Source organism: Schistocerca cancellata, chromosome 2 (genome assembly GCF_023864275.1).
Source record: "Schistocerca cancellata isolate TAMUIC-IGC-003103 chromosome 2, iqSchCanc2.1, whole genome shotgun sequence".
Classification (NCBI taxonomy): domain Eukaryota; kingdom Metazoa; phylum Arthropoda; class Insecta; order Orthoptera; family Acrididae; genus Schistocerca; species Schistocerca cancellata.
The window spans coordinates 283,716,907-283,735,765 of NC_064627.1; the positions used below are offsets into that span (position 1 = coordinate 283,716,907).

At 42.9% G+C, this 18,859-nt stretch overlaps 1 long non-coding RNA gene across 1 annotated transcript in view; it reads left to right on the plus strand.

Moving 5' to 3' along the window:
• Nucleotides 1-18,859, plus strand: part of LOC126161625 (uncharacterized) — a 1,324,793-nt gene that overhangs the window by 783,458 nt on the left and 522,476 nt on the right. Inside the window, exon 4 of the long non-coding RNA XR_007534935.1 lies at nt 15,012-15,027. This is a non-coding gene — a long non-coding RNA (uncharacterized LOC126161625). The remainder of the gene's footprint in view (nt 1-15,011; nt 15,028-18,859) is intronic.

The following is an 18,859-nucleotide window of genomic DNA, read 5'->3' on the forward strand; positions in this document are numbered from 1 at the left end:
CAGCACCAACCTTGTGTGAATGCTCTGAAAAGCTAATCATTCGCATATCACATCATCTTCTTGCTGTCGGTTAAATTTCGCGTCTATAGCACGTGATCTTTGTGGTGTAGCAATTTTAATGGCGAGTAGTGTAGTAAGCACTGTAAATGCAGTGTTGATCCAGTGTGCTGCCCGCATTGTTAGGAACAGGAAGTCATTTGTTTTCCCTAGATGTCTCCTCTACTCCCATTAATTCATAAGGTAGGCAAAGAGCGCGTGCTTGCGCTCCCGGCCTCCCATGCAAAACGGGTATATAAGTTGTATTGTGCGAATCGTATCCGCCCTTGAGAAGAGCGCGTGCGACTGTAATGTGGCAGCGTAGATTTTCCACTGTGACGTGTTCTCGAGCACAATGGTACGCGCCGTTCTAAACACATTTTCTTGAATGCAGTTACGTTACACAGTGGCACGAATATCTTCGAGCTACTTAAGGAGGGTAGGACGTCAAAAGGGCCGACTTGGAACAGGAGAGGCGCCACAGGACTTTCAGTTTTCACTGTCTACACTTTTACGAATAAATTCATAAAACTTTGTCAGCATGACCAGGAAGGATTTAGGATTCACATAATTTTTTTTGCATGTGAAATTTCATCATTTTTTCACTTACTATTGGCTGCATACAAACCACGAAACTCTAGAATTTTCCAAATCTATTAAAAGTTGTGGTAAAAATTGAGATAATTAACTATAAAATTTGAGTTTTTTCTAAACATGAAGTATAAAATGTAACAGCTCATTCATTTTTTCATAAACTAATTAAATTCTAGAAAGCGATTAACATTGCAAGAGTATAGGTTAATGTGAGCACGATATAAGCCATTGCAAATTTGAAATGCTGGTATATTAACCTGTAACCCGGTGTAACGTCAAGAATGGTGTGTTGTACAGGTGCCGGATTTCAGTGTGTGGGGTGGAGTTCCATGCCTCTTGCACTTAGTCGGTCAATACAGGGCCGGTTAATGCTGTTTGTGGATTGCACTGGAGTTGTCGTTCGATTATGTCCTATATATGTTCTATTGTGGGCAGATCTCGTGATTTAGCAGGCCAAGGCAACATGTCGACTCCCAGTAGAGCATATTGCGTTACAACAGCGCAGACGTTATCCTGCTGAAAAACACCTCCTGGAATTCTGTTCACGAAAGACAGCCCAACAGATCGAATCATCAGATTAAGGTACAAATTTGCATTCAGGGTGCTTGGGGTGACCACGAGAGTGCTCCTGACGTCTTAGGAAATCGCACCCCAGACCATAACGTCAGGTGTGCGTCCACTGTGTCTAACAAGAAGACAGCTTGGTTGCAGCTGCTCAACTGGCCTCTTTCTAAATAACACATGGCAATCACTGGCATCGATGCAGAACCAGCATTTGTCGGAAAACACGACGGACCTTCACCCTGCCCTTCGATGAGCTCTCATCCGCAGCTGGTGGTCTAGTGGCTAGCGTTGCTGCCCCTGGATCTCGGGGTCCCGGGTTCGATTCCCGGCCGGTTTGGGGATTTTTTCTGCCCGGGGACTGGGTGTTTGTGTCGTCCTCATCATTTCATCATCATCATTCGTGATAGTGGCTAGATTGAACTGTGTAAAAATTGGACTACGTAAAAACCTGGGACGTTGTACGGGCGCTGATGACCGCGCAGTTCAGCGCCCCACAAATCAAACATCATCATCATCATCGTCATCATCAATGAGCTCTCACTTGACACTACTGAAATCGCAAACGGCAGTGGTTTGGGGTCAGGAATGTACGCTACAGGGCGTCTAACTCGGAGCTGTCCTTGAAACAACCGATTTGTAACAAACCATTCGTTGCGTCACTGTGCCAAATGCTGCTCGAATTGCTGGTGCAGACGCATTACGCTACAGCCTTATTCCGAACGTATTGGGTCTTCCCTTTCGGTAGTGCCACGCGGCCGTTCGGAGCCCAGTCTTCTCACGCCCGTACTTTCCCGTGTCTACAAGTGCCAGTAATCATGTACAGTGACTGCATTTTGGCCAAGTCTTTCTGCCATATCGTAGAAGGAATATCCAGCTTCTCGAAGCTCAGTGAGATCTTTGTTCCTTAAAGGCATTCTTGACTGACATCAACTCACCACGTTCAGTCTCAAAGGTAACTAACGCTCACGACCGTTACAGCGCGTATCAAATCTGATTTGTATCATCATAGTGGCGCAACTAACGCCACTCATATGCGAATGGTGCGAAATCTGAATAGTCCGTCACTATATATCATCTCACGCCTTCAGCGTACAAATACTTTCGGAATTATTTTGCACAAATTCTCTATTTATATGTGTGTCAGTAGTTTTTCCTACAGGTGCTGTGAATCAAGTACTGAAATGCGTTTTATTCAGTTGAAATATCGACAACGCAGAGTTTGCTTCTTTACCACTTCTACTGTAAAAAAAAAAAAAAAAAAAAAAAGAAAAGAAAAAGTACTGATAGTCCATATACGGCTAAAATTGAAACATAACAAGACTGACAGAAAAGTCTACTGGTACGGCAATATTTTTGGGAAGACCAGTAACATCGGCCGTGGGTAGATGAGGGACGGAAGGGAGCGAGGGCAAGAATTACCTACCTGCTCCTCTCGTCGCCCCCATACAGATATTCCTCTCACCTGCGAGATGTAGCTATCATCGTATGTCAAGAGGAAAAATACGTTTTTAAATTTACATTCAATGTAAGATTTAAGTCCGCCGCTCGTGATCTCGCGGTAGCGTTCTCGCTTCCCGAGCACGAAGTCTCGAGTTCAATTCCCGGCGAGGTCAGGGATTTTCACCTGCCCCGGGATGACTGGGTGTTGTTGTGTTGTCTTCATAATCATCATTCATCCCCATTAGGACCTTGCCTAATACGGGGGTGCGGGGCTCCCGCATCGTTCCCCTACGCTCTGTCAAGAATCATGGGACTTCATTTCCATTTGCATAAGATTAAGCAGCCAACCGCTTACACATTAACGTTAGGTACGTTGACCTGTTTCGGCACCTACCAAGGGTGTCTTCATCAGAATGGACAGTTGCTAATTTGTAAAATTACATTGCTAGAAAGCAATAGTCAGAAGTTTTCTTTTACTTTTGACTTGAGCACCGCTGCTCAAAATTCGGATTATTGCTTTTTAGCAATGGAATTTTACGAATTAGCAACTGTTCATTCTGATGAAGACACCCTTTGTAGGTGTCGAAACCTACGTCAATGTACGGAGGTGGTTTGAAAATTTCTCGTAATCACTACTAGAGGTCAGCGCTAGTGCAACGAGTTGTTCACGTGATAATCATTGGACTCTTGCGTGTAAACACATGCCACGTCAAAGTTGTTGGAAGAGAGCTGTGGCGGTGTCGTGGCTCTGTTGTTGCTCCCTCTTAGTGATTTGCGAAGATGGGAAAAATCGAGATTCGAGCAGTGTTTAAGTACTTCGGAAAGAAAGGTATGAAAGCAAAGGACATTCATGTCGATTTCCAGAATGTACTGGGGGACTCTGCTTCTTCATATTCAACTGTTGCCAGTTGGACAAATGAATTTAAATTTGGTCGGGAGAGCTTAGATGATGATCCGCGCAGTGGTCGGCCGACTACTCCAGAAATCATTGCAAAAGTGCACATGATGGTCATGGAGGATTGCCGATTGAAAGTGCGTGAAATTTCTCGTGCTTGCCAGATGTCATCTGGAAGGGTGTATCACATTTTAACTGAAGAATTACAAATGAAAAAATTATTTGCAAGATGGGTGCCGTGACTCTTGACGCTCGTTAAAAAACGCATGAAAATGGACATATCGGAACAATGTTTGGCCCGTTTTAGGAGAAACGAACAAGATCTTTTGCGCCGGTTTGTGACCACAGATGAAACTTGTGTGCACTACTATACCTCAGAAACAAAACAACAGTCAAAGCAGTGGAAACACGCTGATTCTCCGCCACGAAAGGAAGCAAAGAGAATTCCTTCGGCTGAAAGGTCATGGCAGCAGTGTTCTGGGATGCGAAGGGGATTCTGTTTGAAGATTATCTCCCCACTGGGCAAACAATTATTGGAGAATACTTTGCTAACCTCCTGGACAAATTGTAACAAAAGATACGCGAAGAAAGGCCACGTTTAGCAAGGAGGAAAGTCATCTTCCATCAAGACAATGCGCGCCCCTACACATGGACGTTGCCATGGTAAAATAACACGAACGAAGGTATGAATTGTTGCCATACCGCCTTATTCACCTGGTATGGCTCCGTCAGACTTCCATGCCTTGCGAAAATTTTTCTTGGTGGACGAAGATTCACTTCAAACGAAGAACTGATAGCCGGAGTTGACAACTATTTTGCAGGCCTGAAAGAAACTCATTTTCGAGATGGGATCAAGACACTGGAACATCGTTGGACCAAGTGCATTAATCTACAAGGAGACTACATTGAAAAATAAAAAATAAAGTTTCTGTGATATAAATACTTTTTTCTATTCCGTTCCGATAACTTTTCAGACCAACGTCGTACCCTACGTTTATGTGCAACCGGTTGACCGTTTAATCTTATATTGAAACTAATATACGGTTGCTGAATAACGGCCATGTTCAGAACTGTTTTTAAATTTATTTTTCTAATAATTTAAAATGGGTTATCAATTTCGTACTCTCTAAGGCCGCATTCGACATAAGCGACAGAAGCGACTCACAGCGGGCGACAGCTTCAGACGACGAAACACAGCTGCTGGCACAGTCACGGGAGTGTCCCAGGTGACCGATGTCCACGGCACCACCTGCCCTCTGCCACAACTTGCAGGGTTTGAGTTTAGACGTGCTTGAATCTCGCCCTGCAGCATGCGCGACGATGAGAGCGACAGCTACGAGTGTTCTCTGCAAAGCGCTCGAGTGGATGCGTCGGCGGCAGTGAATACTCGATTTTAAGAAAACTATTCGGTGAAAAAATTTGGTCTCCCCCATCTTACAGCTTGATATCTTCGCTCGTTAAAGGAAAGAATTTATTTTCTCTATTCGTCGTTGTTACTGTGTTTCACGAAACTAAGTAAATGACTGTACGAAATTTTTAAATGTTAGCAGACATCAAATCGCATTTCGCAGACTTTGCGTACTGTTCATTTTAGGCTATACATTACTGCGTATGAAATGCAGCCGGTATATCGAAATTGTGTTTAAAGTTTAGAGTGGAATGATAGCTCTTTTCATTCTCGAGATATTGACTGTTCTATCCGCGGACGAGTCGCTCGCAGCGCGTCCGAATCCTTTCTCGCGCATCGGAAATCAAGTGGTCGTAAAAGTCGTCGTAACTCATAAATGGTTCAAGATATGGACACGAGATTTTTGTAGAAGTGACAGCGCGCAAAAGGGACGTATTTTATCGCATTTTTAACACTCGATATGCTTTTGTCAAATGTTTGAGCGGAGCGAAAAGCAAAACTCTCTATAAATTACATAACGAGTTTCTGTCCGAATTTTCGTAACAAAACAAACATTGAGGAGTAGGCAGGGAAATGCAGTATCAAAGTGACCAGCGTGATGTGTAGTGTTGCGTGAAAATATTTAATTGCTTCAATGTAATCAGAGTAATTAAGAAAAACTAAATTACGGATTTGAAGAAAAAGTGAAATATTTCATCAACAGCTGCCTCTAGTTATGTAAATGAAGTGTGAAAAAGTTCATCTGTTCAAGGCTAAGATAGCTATCTTGCGCATAAAAAGATAATTTGGAGTGATATTTGTCAAAAAGACTTCCTTGGTTCCTTTCATGGTTGTTCATTGTGTTTTATTATGAATGTGATGTGTGTGATGTACTGGGGTACGTGTGTACACACTTAAAGACAAAGTACCTTGGCAAGACCTTAAAAATATACTTCGAGATGCATTGTAAACAGTATAGATAAAACTTAGTCAGTTGACGTATAAGAGGTAACAAGGCCCGAAGTCAGGACCAAACAACAATCTCGATTACTAGCGTATGACACTACCGTTACACCACACACACCAACTACAGAATAGTAATCAACCATTCATATTTACTGTAGTCAGTTATTCTTCCACACTTAACGGCTGTTGAAAGTTCTTGATCATATAAGAAACATTCGTCTTTAATTTATTGATGAGGTAGTCACACGGTTCTCTACTCATCCACATATATTCGAAGAATTTGTCTGCTGATCTTCGTAGCTGATATTATAAGTTACGAAATTCTCCATGAAGATTTCTCCCTTGGTAAATTTCATGCACAGCGCCCCTTTATCTTCTCATTGTGCTAAGTAAAGCTCATTTTGTTGCGTTATTCTCGAGATATATTATTGCCCGGTTTAGGGGCGCCGTTCTATAGGTCGGCTCTAGTAGCCATCTTGTAACGGGAGACCGTCGCTCGGACGCAGCACGCCGGAGCGCATCGCCAGATGCTTGCCGCTGTTGCTGGATTGTCGCGTATCTGCATGTCGCTGGCTGGCGGTCGCTTCTGACGGTTACACATGACATGGCGTAAGGGATGTTACTATTTACAATGCATAGTATATGATTTAGTGTGGAGTGGGCAAAATGAAACTGGCCCGGAAAATATTTATAATAAGACTGACGTGGGATTGACCCCTGTTAATGAACATCGCAGAAGGTGCTCATGGTCACAGTTGACATCGTACAGCGCGTGCTCCATTTATGACATTGTGAGGCACATGTGGCAGCTCTGCCTTAGAGGTAGGTGGATTAGTTTTGTCAGTGTGTGTGATTGCTATTTGAGTGCACCTTTAAGTTTTCCCCACAGGTAAGAATCGCAGCGAGAGAGATCAGGCGATCGAGGGACCAGAAGACAGCACTACTGCCTCTTCTGGTCATGTACTCCGCACAGAACACGTCGTGCACTCGTGACAAGGTTAAGGCGTGCCGTTGCCCTGTTAGTTGATCCACATAGGGACTAAACAGTTTCTGGATATACCGGTTAGCATTAAGAGTTTGATGAAAGAATCATATTACAATGCCGACACGACAGCAGACACTGGTCACCAAACACAAATCTCGAGATTATCCGTACGCAGCTTTTGGTCTAGTGGCTAGCGTTACCACATCTGGATCCCGGGGTCGCGGGTTCTATTCCTGACTGGGTGGGGAATTTTCTCTGCCTGGCGACTGGGTGTTTGTGTTATCCTCGTTATTCCTTCATCATTCGTGAAAATTGCTAGATTGGACTGTGTACAGATTGTGAATTTGTACAGGCGCTCATGACCGTGCAGTTGAGCGCCCCACAAACCAAACAAAAAATGGTTCAGATGGCTCTGAGCACTATGGGACTTCCCCAACTGCTGAGGTCATCAGTCTCGTAGAACTTAGAACTACTTAAACCTAACTAACCTAAGGGCATCACACACATCCATGCCAGAGGCAGGATTCGAACCTGCGACCGTAGCAGTCGCGCGGTTACGGACTGAAGCGCCTAGAACCGCTCGGTCACAGCGGCCGGTAGATATTGAAATACGCGTACCAACTGAATTAAATCAGGTGACGCTGATGGAATTAGATTGGTTCAAATGTTTCAAATGTCTCTGAGCACTATGGGACCTAACTTCTGAGGTCATCAGTCCCGTAGAACTTGAACTACTTAAACCTAACTAACCAAAGGACATCACACACATCCATGCCCGAGGCAGGATTCGAACCTGCGACCGTAGCGGTCGCGCGGCTCCAGACTGTAGCAAAAAAAGTTCAAATGTGTGTGAAATCTTACGGCACTTAACTGCTAAGGTCATCAGTCCCTAAGCTTACACACTACTTAACCTAAATTATCCTGAGGACAAACACACAAACCCATGCCCGAGGGAGGATTCGAACCTCCGCCGGGACCAGCCGCATGACTGCTGCGTCAAAGACCGCCCGGCTAATTCCGCGCGGCCCAGACTGTAGAGCCTAGAACCGCTCGGCCACACCGGCTGGCCACAAACCAAACATCATCGAGATTATCCAACGGCTCTTCTCAGTGCTGGTGGCTTTAGCTGATGCACAGCGGCACACGTTTGTGAGATTACATACCCTGACATAAAAAAGTCGCGATCCAAAATCCTGGTTTTCCTTCACTAACAAATCAGCAGAACTCAACACGCGAAAGTTTGTCTGGACGCCGTAGGTCACGCACAACAGTAAGTTTGTAAGGTTACAGACGCAGATCCTTTTGGTAATGCTTCGACACGATAAGCTCTGAATTCCCGCTTGCATAGATAAATGGCGGTGAGACTTCGTCGGGCTTTGTTGGACGGTTTCCTTCACTCGAGCAGTGATGTCTGGTGTTCGAACTCTTTTCATATAGTACAGTTTTATTCGATCCAGAACCCGTTCCGTGCCATTTTGCCACCGAGTTTTGCATTTCACACTTTTCTGGGGGGTTTTGCAAACATTTTTCACGAACTGTGCTTTGAATGACAATCGTCAACGAGCACGCGCTTTTCTTTATCGTGAGCGTCAGTTGTGTGTTGCACTGAACTGGTCAAAAACACTCAACCGTAATGAGCGAAACACTCGGGACAAGACATGCGGGCGATGGACATGCGCAGACGTGTGACAGCAACCGATCTGTGCATCAGAGTCAAAATTTCAAGAAATTTCTGTTATCTGCAGTTCTGCTAATAACAAGGGTCATTTGCGCCTCATAAATATTTTCCCGGCCTCTTTATTTTGGCCATCGTGTATTTACAACCTAGTGCAGTGGTTACAAAACATTTTTGTAATGGAACCCACAATCTTTCACGAAACATTTTCGCGACCAAATATCTACGCAGCAATCAATAGTAATACAAAAATTGTATGTAGTACGAAACTGAAGCTACTATTACAATACGTGCAAATGCTTTGTTGAGTAAGAATTTTGAAAATGGTGAAGGGAGTTTTAGTAATGGAAAGAAACAATACTTTGTCCAATAAGAAATGTATTTTATACGAATGGTACTGTATAGTCTTGTTGTTAATGATCCATATCTGGACTAAATCATGTTAGTTTTAGGCGTAAATCGTTTTCCACGCAAAATGTGTTTCAACAACAAAAAAAAAAGAAAGAAACTAGAAAACGCACCCTCGCAAAGGGAAGTAATTGTGAATCCTGGTAATTCCTTCAAAGCTATGCTTATAAGCACTCGATACAATCCCATTATTTTGATCCAAAATCGGATTAGGTTTGAGTCTAAAGAAAGTTTTGAAAGAAGAATCGATTGATAGTTCCATCATGGAGTTCTCCTCAGATGCTGACAGTTTCAGCTTTTTAAGGTAGCCCTCTACTAACGGATTTCTTATCCTTAACAATTCATAAGAAAATCTTGGAAAGTAGCTTCTAAAACAAGAACCGATTTTAAATAATACTCTTTTAAATGCAGACAGCTTTCAGAGGGCCTAATGTAAAAGTAACACTTTGTAAAAACCTTAAACCTAAGACATGAACTCGTAACTATTATCATTCTAAATGAAGAAGCGGTACAACTTATTTGTTACTTTTCTTTATTGGATGAAAAACAAGACCATGAAAAAATAGGATATTTAGTAAGAGAAACTTCAAATCTGAGGCTCTGCAGTCATAGACTGTGCGGTTGGTGCCAGCGGAGGTTCGAGTCCTCCCTCGGGCATGGGTGAGTGTGTTTGTCCTTAGGTTCAAATGGCTCTGAGCACTGTGGGACTTAACTTCTGAGGTTATCAGTCCCCTAGAACTTGGAACTACTGAAACCTAACTAACCTAAGGACATCACACACATCCATGCCCGAGGCAGGATTCGAACCTACGACCGTAGCGGTCGCGCGGTTCCAGACTATAGCGCCTAGAACCGGTCGGCCATTCCGGCCGGCGTTTGTCCTTAGGATAAGTCCTGTGTAAGCTCAGGGACTGATGACCTTAGGAGTTAAGTCCCATAAGATTTCACACACATTTTTTTTTTCAAATCTGAGTTCTCCGGCGACCCTCTTGAATAGATCCCGTGACCCTCTAATGGTTCGCGGCCCACGGTTTGGTAACCACTGACCTAACGGATAACGACAAAATGTCCGTCAGGTTATTTACGCACTATCCCACTGTATGTATGACAGTTCCGTATACGAAGTGAGAAAAGGATTTTACGTCGACAGATTTGCATTGTAGCTTTCCAATAATTTTAACGTTCGGTATACACTGTTACACTATGCAGAAATTAGTGACCTCTAGAACAGAAGATGCATCTGCGAATGTAAGACGATCTGGCATTTCTGAATGACGATTTAGGGAAAAGAAAACCTCGTACTATATATACGATGTGACAAATACAGTAAAATGAGCAGCGCAGTCGGTACTGCTGAAGTCTCGGCTCAGAGTGAGTGGTTGGTCATGAGATCAGCGGAGACATTTATCACGGCGTGCTCTTTCCCGGCCGGCGGGCTCATGTTTTTAAATAGCAGAGCGCCCGCCACCCGCCGGTGCGGCGGCTCCGTATTACACCGTCTTTTACCCGGGCAGGCCGGAGCGCCATCAAAGCGGCCGCGGCCGGCGGCGGGGGCGGTGACGGAGGAGGGGAGGGAGTGCGACGCGTGGGAGATGTTGGGGGGGGGGGGTTGCCCTGCTCCGCCGGCAGAGTAATCGCCGCCGAGAACTCGATCGCACGCCCCAGAGGCCGGCCTGTCCCCATCCAGCGGTCTCCTCTGCCAGATAGCCCCAGCATCACAGTTTGCGCGCACCCTCTCGCAGCTCCAGCGCTCTGCCCTCTTTATGATACCGCTGTGTTTGGTGCCGCTGTATTCCTTTTTTCTTCTTACTATAAAGCAGTAGCGGCTCGTGATCGTATGCTAATGTGCTACAACACACTGTAAATATCGCACTAAAATATGCCACTTCCCTTCAAATGTGGGCCGGAAATCGCACAAAAACCACGCCATTTCTATTCGAATGTGTGCTGATACGCAAATAAAACGGCAGAAAAACGTTTTCATGTGTTGCCTTTGCTTTCACTACAAACCAGTGTCGAGTGCTGAAATGATGGTCAGCCACTCTACGATCAACTCAGAGAAAGGACACAGCTTTTCGATTGCTCATGCTGTAACGTACTATATTTATTGTGCAAGCAACGCGGCGAATTCTCTAGATGATATGGTATATAGGCCCTTTCCCGGTTGATCTCTGGAGGAGAAAGTAAAAGTTAAAGTTAACTAGACCCGCTCCAAATTTAAATGTAACAAGGGGAAGGCGTGGGATGGAAATCTCCAATTTGTCTCAAATTATATAAGTAGGAGCAGATAGATGCCACTTTCAATTTCCTGCAATATTTTGCTTGAAAAATTTGCGAAAAAAATATAACATTTCCTAAAGGTATGAGTGAGACTTTTTTTTCCGGCACTTGATGTAAATGTGCCTGGCACACTGGTCGAGAACATAGACTGGCAGTCTGGTTCGAATTCTGTCTCTCTCTCTCTCTCTCTCTCTCTCTCTCTCTCTCTTTCTTCCATCCTCCCAATGTTAAACTGTTGTTGTTGTTGTGGTCTTCAGTACTGAGACTGGTTTGATGCAGCTCTCCATGCTACTCTATCCTGTGCAAGCTTCTTCATCTCCCAGTACCTACTGCAACCTACATCCTTCTGAATCTGCTTAGTGTATTCATCTCTTGGTCTCCCCCTACGATTTTTACCCTCCACACTGTCCTGCAATACTAAATTGGTGATCCCTTGATGCCTCAGAACATGTCCTACCAACCGATCCCTTCTTCTGGTCAAGTTGTGCCACTTCTCTTCTCCCCAATTCTATTCACTACCTCCTCATTAGTTATGTGATCTACTCATCTAATCTTCAGCATTCTTCTGTAGCACACATTTCAAAAGCTTCTATTCTCTTCTTGTCTGACTTCCATACATGGCTACACTCCGTGCAAACACTTTCAGAAATGACTTCCTGACACTTAAATCTATACTCGATGTTAACAAATTTCTCTTCTTCAGAAACGCTTTCCTTGCCATTGCCAGTCTACATTTTATATCCTCTCTACTTTGACCATCATCAGTTATTTTGCTCCCCAGATAGCAAAACACCTTTACTACTTTAAGTGTCTCTTTTCCTAATCTAATACCCTCAACATCACCCGACTTAATTCGACTACATTCCATTATCCTCGTTTTGCTTTTGTTGATGATGATGATGATGATGATGATGAGCGTTTGGCGTCATTGGCCGGGAGGCCCCTCGCGGGGCAGGTCCGGCCGCCTTGGCGCAGGTCTTATTACATTCGGCGCCACATTGGGCGACCTGCACGCCGGATGGGGATGAAATGATGATGAACACAACACAACACCCAGTCCCTGAGCGGAGAAAATCTCCGACCCAGCCGGGAATCGAACCCGGGCCCGGAGGACGGCAATCCGTCACGCTGACCACTCAGCTACTGGGGCGGACTGCTTTTGTTGATGTTCATCTTATATCCTCCCTTCAAGACACTATCCATTCCGTTCAACTGCTCTTCCAAGTCCTTTGCTGTCTCTGACAGAATTACAATGTCATCCGCGAACCTCAAAGTTTTTATTTCTTCTCCATGGATTTTAATACCTACTCCGAATTTTTCTTTTGTTTCCTTTACTGCTTGCTCAATATACAGATTGAATAACATCGGGGAGAGGCTACAACCCTGTCTCACTCCCTTCCCAACCACTGCTTCCCTTTCATGCCCCTCGACTCTTATAACTGCCATCTGGTTTCTGTACAAATTGTAAATAGCCTTTCGCTCCCTGTATTTTACCCCTGCCACTTTTAGAATTTGAAAGAGAGTATTACAGTCAACATTGTCAAAAGCTTTCTCCAAGTCTACAAATGCTAGAAAAATTATAAACTTGAATGTATTCAATTTAGTTACGATTACTGCCCTTGTAAGCCAAAAGACACGAGTATACGAGAAAATTTAATTTGAAAATTTACGAAAAGAGTTGGTTCTGAGGATGTGTTGTTGTCAGTGCATTTTCTTGCTTTCCATGTTTGTTAATCGGGAACGGTTATATGTGGGATACAAGGGGAGTTAAAGATCTAGAATATACATTTGTGCATTATTAAAAATAACATAATGGAATTCACAAATACACAAACAATATACCTGTTGTTAGGGCATTAGGTAAAGCTAATATCACGACAGTATTAAGTAGCATCTACCATGACGACAAAGTGAAACATCCTTCGTTTATTTTTGTAATATTGTAGCGCAGTGGCAAAATTTTGCTTTAGCCGCCACTGCTACAAAGTACCTGTTACGGCGATCTTCGTTTAAGACTCAGTTACTCATATAAAGTGAATACGTATCGCTGAGGCTGCAAATTACATTTTAGCTGTAGTAGCAATTCTTCGTAAACCAAGGCAGTGAAACAAACAGAAAGTTTTGTAGTAAAATCCGTCTACAATCGTTAGAGTATTTTTACTGTGCCAATATACTGTACATTTCATCATCAAAATTTCGTCATCATGACTTTCTGTGTTTATTTATCTTTTTATATGTAAGGCGAAATACTGTACGTGCAGGAAAAATCAAATGATTGAAGACAACCAAGTGTCAAGTAAAAAATAAAGTACCGTACAAATGTAAACTAGATATTAGTATCTAATTGTCCAGTCCACTCGATCGGAGCTGGCATTTTTGAGCAATATGAAGGATTGTGTGATGTTCCGCTTCATAGTCACATTAGCGTGTAGGCAGTTTACCGCATTCTTCCAAAGCCTGTACGTATAATTTCGGCAGTTTTATAGACTTTAGGTGACAAGTCAAAGAAGGTAGCTTTCTATTAGCCACGTTAATATCGCTATTAATAGTTGCGTTGCTCCAAACATTTAGCCACTTACGTTGCACGTCAGTCTTAGTATGATGTGTATCAGTGGTAGTCAAGCCCGGTCCATACAGCTAACTGGTGGGCGTTCCAGCTGTCGTGATGGGCTGTTGGGGTTTAAAGATATTATCAGTAGGTCTTCATAAAATTTTGACATACAGTATTTACTATGTTGTTATTATGTGCTTTAACTTGTTGTAACTATATTTTATAAATTTTATAACGTTAAGTTACTTCCCCATTTTGTAATTCACGATTACTATGGAAATGGATGGCATTTAGAGAATTTTACTGCTAACAAGAGATACATAAGTGGGCAGCAGGTAAAGGCTGAATACCCCTGGTGCAGATACTTAGCTAACTTGATTGTAGGATGATGGTATTTCAGTCTTCTTCAGGTTGCTCTAGCAATGTGTTCGTGGATGGGGAGCAGCAGATGGCTGTCGTTTTTCCGGCAGTGTTTTTATAGAACAAAAAATCCGCTTCAGTTCCCAGTAATTCCTTAATTTATTGCACGACAGTTTCGAAGCCTAAAGCTTAATCTACAGTTGCCAACAAAAAATTACGAAAACTTACTGGCGACTGAGCCAGTCAATCATGGGGGTCACGGCCATATCAGATTCGTGGCGGAGCGTGGGACCAGCAGCCACAGCGCCCGCCCAGACACCACGACACGGAAGTGACTAGTGTTCTGTAAATCACTTGAAACCTTAGCTTTATTTGATAATTATTTATTCCGCCATACTTTAACGCAGTAATACCATTTACTGTCAAATACTCCCTCTATTCTATCCGAAATAAACAAACAGATTAAATAACTTGATGGCAAAATCTGAGTCATTGAGAAGAGACATATTCCTCTGCAAACTTCTTCACCGTTCGACTTTTCGCCCTCTGTTGGTATTTCGTTTGGTTGGTGTCCGCATTGTCCACTTTTTCACATCCGTGTGAGGTTATGCTCCAGACTAATTCTTTTAGAAAAATTTCCTAACACTGAAATTTATGTTAGACGTAAAAATATTTCTCTTTTCCAGGAACACGTTTCTTACAATTGCCAGTCTGCATTTTATACTCTCTCTGCCTCAGCCTCCGTCAGTTACTTTGCTGCCCAAATAGCAAAACCCGTCTACTAATTTGAGTTCTCATTTCCTAATCTAATTCGCTCAGCATTAACTTAGATGCACCAGTTCTAAATTTACTGTGATCTTTTGTTTTCAGGTCGGGATTGCAACAGGTGAGACTTGAAGACTTTAAGACGAGCACCAGAGGTGAGAATGTGTGTATTTAGTGGCGACGTTTTGGTATCTGTAACCATTTGAAGTTTTAGAGAGCGTTTGCTGCTTGGTAATAATTTATTTGTGCGTTGAAACTTTTGTGGGTTGCCTTTATGACTTTTGTGCACGTAAAGCAGAAATAATTCTAAAAGAGGAGTTACATCTTCATCCTTAGCGATAGCAGAAGATCGACATTTTGCTTCTATATTCAGTTCCGCTAGTAAGTAACCAACTCGATCGTAAATCGCCGTATTTCAGCACCGTGACAGAAATTTTCTAGTTATGGTCATATTGCATGCCGTAAAGCAGTTATTCAAGGATCGGAAGATGGACAACCTTTGACTAATAGGACAAATACACTGATCACACGTTAAGTGTAGTACTCTATTAAGCAAGCAGGGGAAAATTGGAAGATAATAAATAAGTGTATGAATTGGCTCTTCCGATTAACGGGGCTACATGAAAATCACAGAACTCATTTCTGTGAGATATGCTCTCTTAGTAGGAGAGAGGTGGAGAACGTCAGTGCCTCTGACGTGTGGAAGAAATGGTTGGATGACAGGGGTAGAGGCGTTGGGGAGGAGAACGTGGACTACATTTCGAACACTTTGTCAGCTGCCCCTTGAATATACAGCACAGAAACGCGGAAGTTCGTCGGTTGAAATCAACTCGGAATTTCGTATTTACGCTTAGCAGTGCTCTCGATCGGAGGTAGGAACAGGAGTTCAGAATGTTTTTTGTCGCTATTAGCTGTGCACAGGAAGTCGTCGAGGAACCAGGGTAGGATTTCGAACTCTCACTGTTTAATCTTATTTGCGCTAAGTGCGCACCAGCAGTCTAGATTAAATGGTCGAATAACGACAATAAAATTTATAGTGTGTTTCAAAAGTTCACACGGTCCAATGAAGATAAAAACTTGGTGCGAATTTTAACTTATGCATACACCGTAGTTTTCTTTCGAAAGAACCATGCCATTTAGAACGGTATGTCTTTTACATACATCTTAGTTCGTTAGTTGTGTGTTTTATAAATCATTTGAAGAATTCCTTTGTTGAAATAAAGTGAAACAAATCAGTTTACAGAATAATGTATAGGATACATGACACCTTAGTAAATACATTATTTTTTTAGTTTTACTCGTACACATACAATCTTTACGATCAAAATTTTCAACTGCACCTACATGACTACTCTGTAATTCACACTTAAGTGCCTGACAGAGGGTTAATTGAACCACTTTCACCATATTTCTCTAGCGTTCCACACCCGAACAGCGCACGGAAAAAACGACCACTTAAATCTTTCTGTGCGAGCTTTGGTTTCTTATTTTATTACAATAATCATTTCTCCCTGTGTAGGTGGATGTCAACAAAATATTTTCGTATTCGGACAGAGAACGTCGGAGGCTCAGATTTCGTGAAAAGACCGCGCCTCAACGAGAAACGCCGCTATCTTAATGATTGCGTTTCATATCTGTGACACTCTCTCCCTCATTTCACGATGATACAAAATGAGCTGCCGTTGTTTTCTCAGCGTTTTCTCAGCGTTCTCCGTCAATCCAATATGGTAAAGATCCCACATCGCACAGCAGTACCCTAGCATAGGACAGACAAGCGTAATGTAGGCAGTGTATTTAGTAGCCGTGTTGCCTCTTCTCGGTGTCATTCCAATAAAACGCAGCTTTTGGTTTGCCTCCCCTGCAACATTTTTTTATGTGATCGTCCCAAGTTACGTTGTTCGTGATTGTGGTTTCGTAGGTGTTTCATTGAATTGGCAGCCTTTAGATTTGCGTGATTTGTCGGGTAACGGGTTTTTCATTATTTAGTGTCAGTCTCCACTTTTCTTACCACACAGACATCTTGTCTATTTCATTTTACAGTTGGTTTTGATGTTCTGATGAATTTACAAGACAGTAGATGAAAACATCATCGCCTCAGATTGTCTCCTAAACCGTTTATATAGATTAGAAACAACAGTGAGCCTATAACATCTCCTTGGGGAACGCCGGACATCACTTCTCTTTCACGCGATAACCTTCTGTTAGTTACTGGCAACTGTGACCTTTCTGACAGGACATCACGAATCCAATCGCACAACTTAGACGACACTCCATAGGCACGCAATTTGATTAGAAACCGCTTGTGATGAACGGTATGGTTCAAATGGCTCTAAGCACTATGGGAATTAACATATGAGCTCATCAGTCACCTAGACTTAGAACTACTTAAACCTAACTAACCTAAGGACATCACACACATCCATGCCCGACGCAGGATTCGAACCTGCGACCGTAGCAGTCGCGCGGTTCCGGACTGAAGCGCTTAGAAATACTCGGCCACGGCGGCCGGTGTCCAGTGTTCGCTCGGAAGCTGATTGAGACGTACCTCCATTCAGTGATAGCAGCATTTCGTGTCGTGTGAGAAGTAGATTGTTAGTGACAAGGCAACACACTTGCCTTAGGTCTTTGTTGGTTACGACCTTTTTTTTATGTCACTACTCTTCGCCGTGTTATATGGCTGCGACTGGTATCCCGTTCCTTGTAGACATCATGGATAGTCCGTGTTGGTACACCAACAAATCGTTTATCTTCATTAACGCTGCGGTCACGGACACGTCGCCGGCCGGAGTGGACGAGCGGTTCTAGGCGCTACAGTTTGGAACCGCGTGACCGCTACGGTCGCAGGTTCGAATCCTGCCTCGGGCATGGATGTGCGTGATGTCCTTAGGTTAGTTAGGTTTAAGTAGTTCTAAGTTCTAGGGGACTGATGACCTCAGAAGTTAAGTCCCATAGTGCGGAGAGACATTTGAAACATTTTTGAACGGACACGTCTAAACACGATACCTCCTATTTGCAACTCTCTCACGTCTCGACGTCGTTCCATTTTACTGCCCTGATTTTGTTCAAGAGAGTGGCACTAAATTCGCTGCCATGACTTACATCAGCAATGAAGGGTCACTGTACCGAGATCTCCAAATCGACCAAGAGGGTTACTAATAATTTGTGAGGTTATGTCATGGTGACTTTGGCCCGGGGCAAATAAAGCGCCCGAGATTAACTAATACAAAAATACTATCGCGTACCAAATTGGCAAAATAGTAATGCTTTCGCCATTTGAGTATTATTTTATTTGCGTCTGGGTATGCTATCGCAATTTCGGCTATGTGGCCGTTTTCTAATGATTCTATAATTAACATATATATTTTGTATTGCAAACCTGTGACCATTCATAAGATTTGTTCTCCACATACTCTATTACGAATAATGCTATTGAAGACCTAAATGTAAAAAATGTACTTTACTAATAATATTCCGTAAAGTTAACTTTAGTCCTTGTGTAAAATTGTTGGCAAACTACCTCATAGTGTCACTTCGTATTGTGGCGTGCCATATATGTGGCCGTAACATGATCCCTTACTGTTCAAATAATTAATATGCTGTTCTTGACAAGTACTGCGATGTCTAATGTAACTACTTTCGAAAAGACAATAATGACATGTTGTCCATCAACAGTACATCCGTTACGAATTTTAATTCTGTAATTTATAATGTTGTAAAATTATAATAAGGCTGAAATGTGCACGTTAATTGAAGAATCACTTGAAAATAACTACACCGTCCAAATTGCACTAGTGAACCCAGAAAGAAACAAACATAACGAAAGCATTTTAATGTAGACGTACCAAAAGCATTAATAATGCGTCATGAAGCGCTTCAGATAGATTACGGGGTTTATTTATGAAAGAGCGCTTGCAATGGAGAGGCAAGTTAATAGAAGGCTGCTCGTAATTACA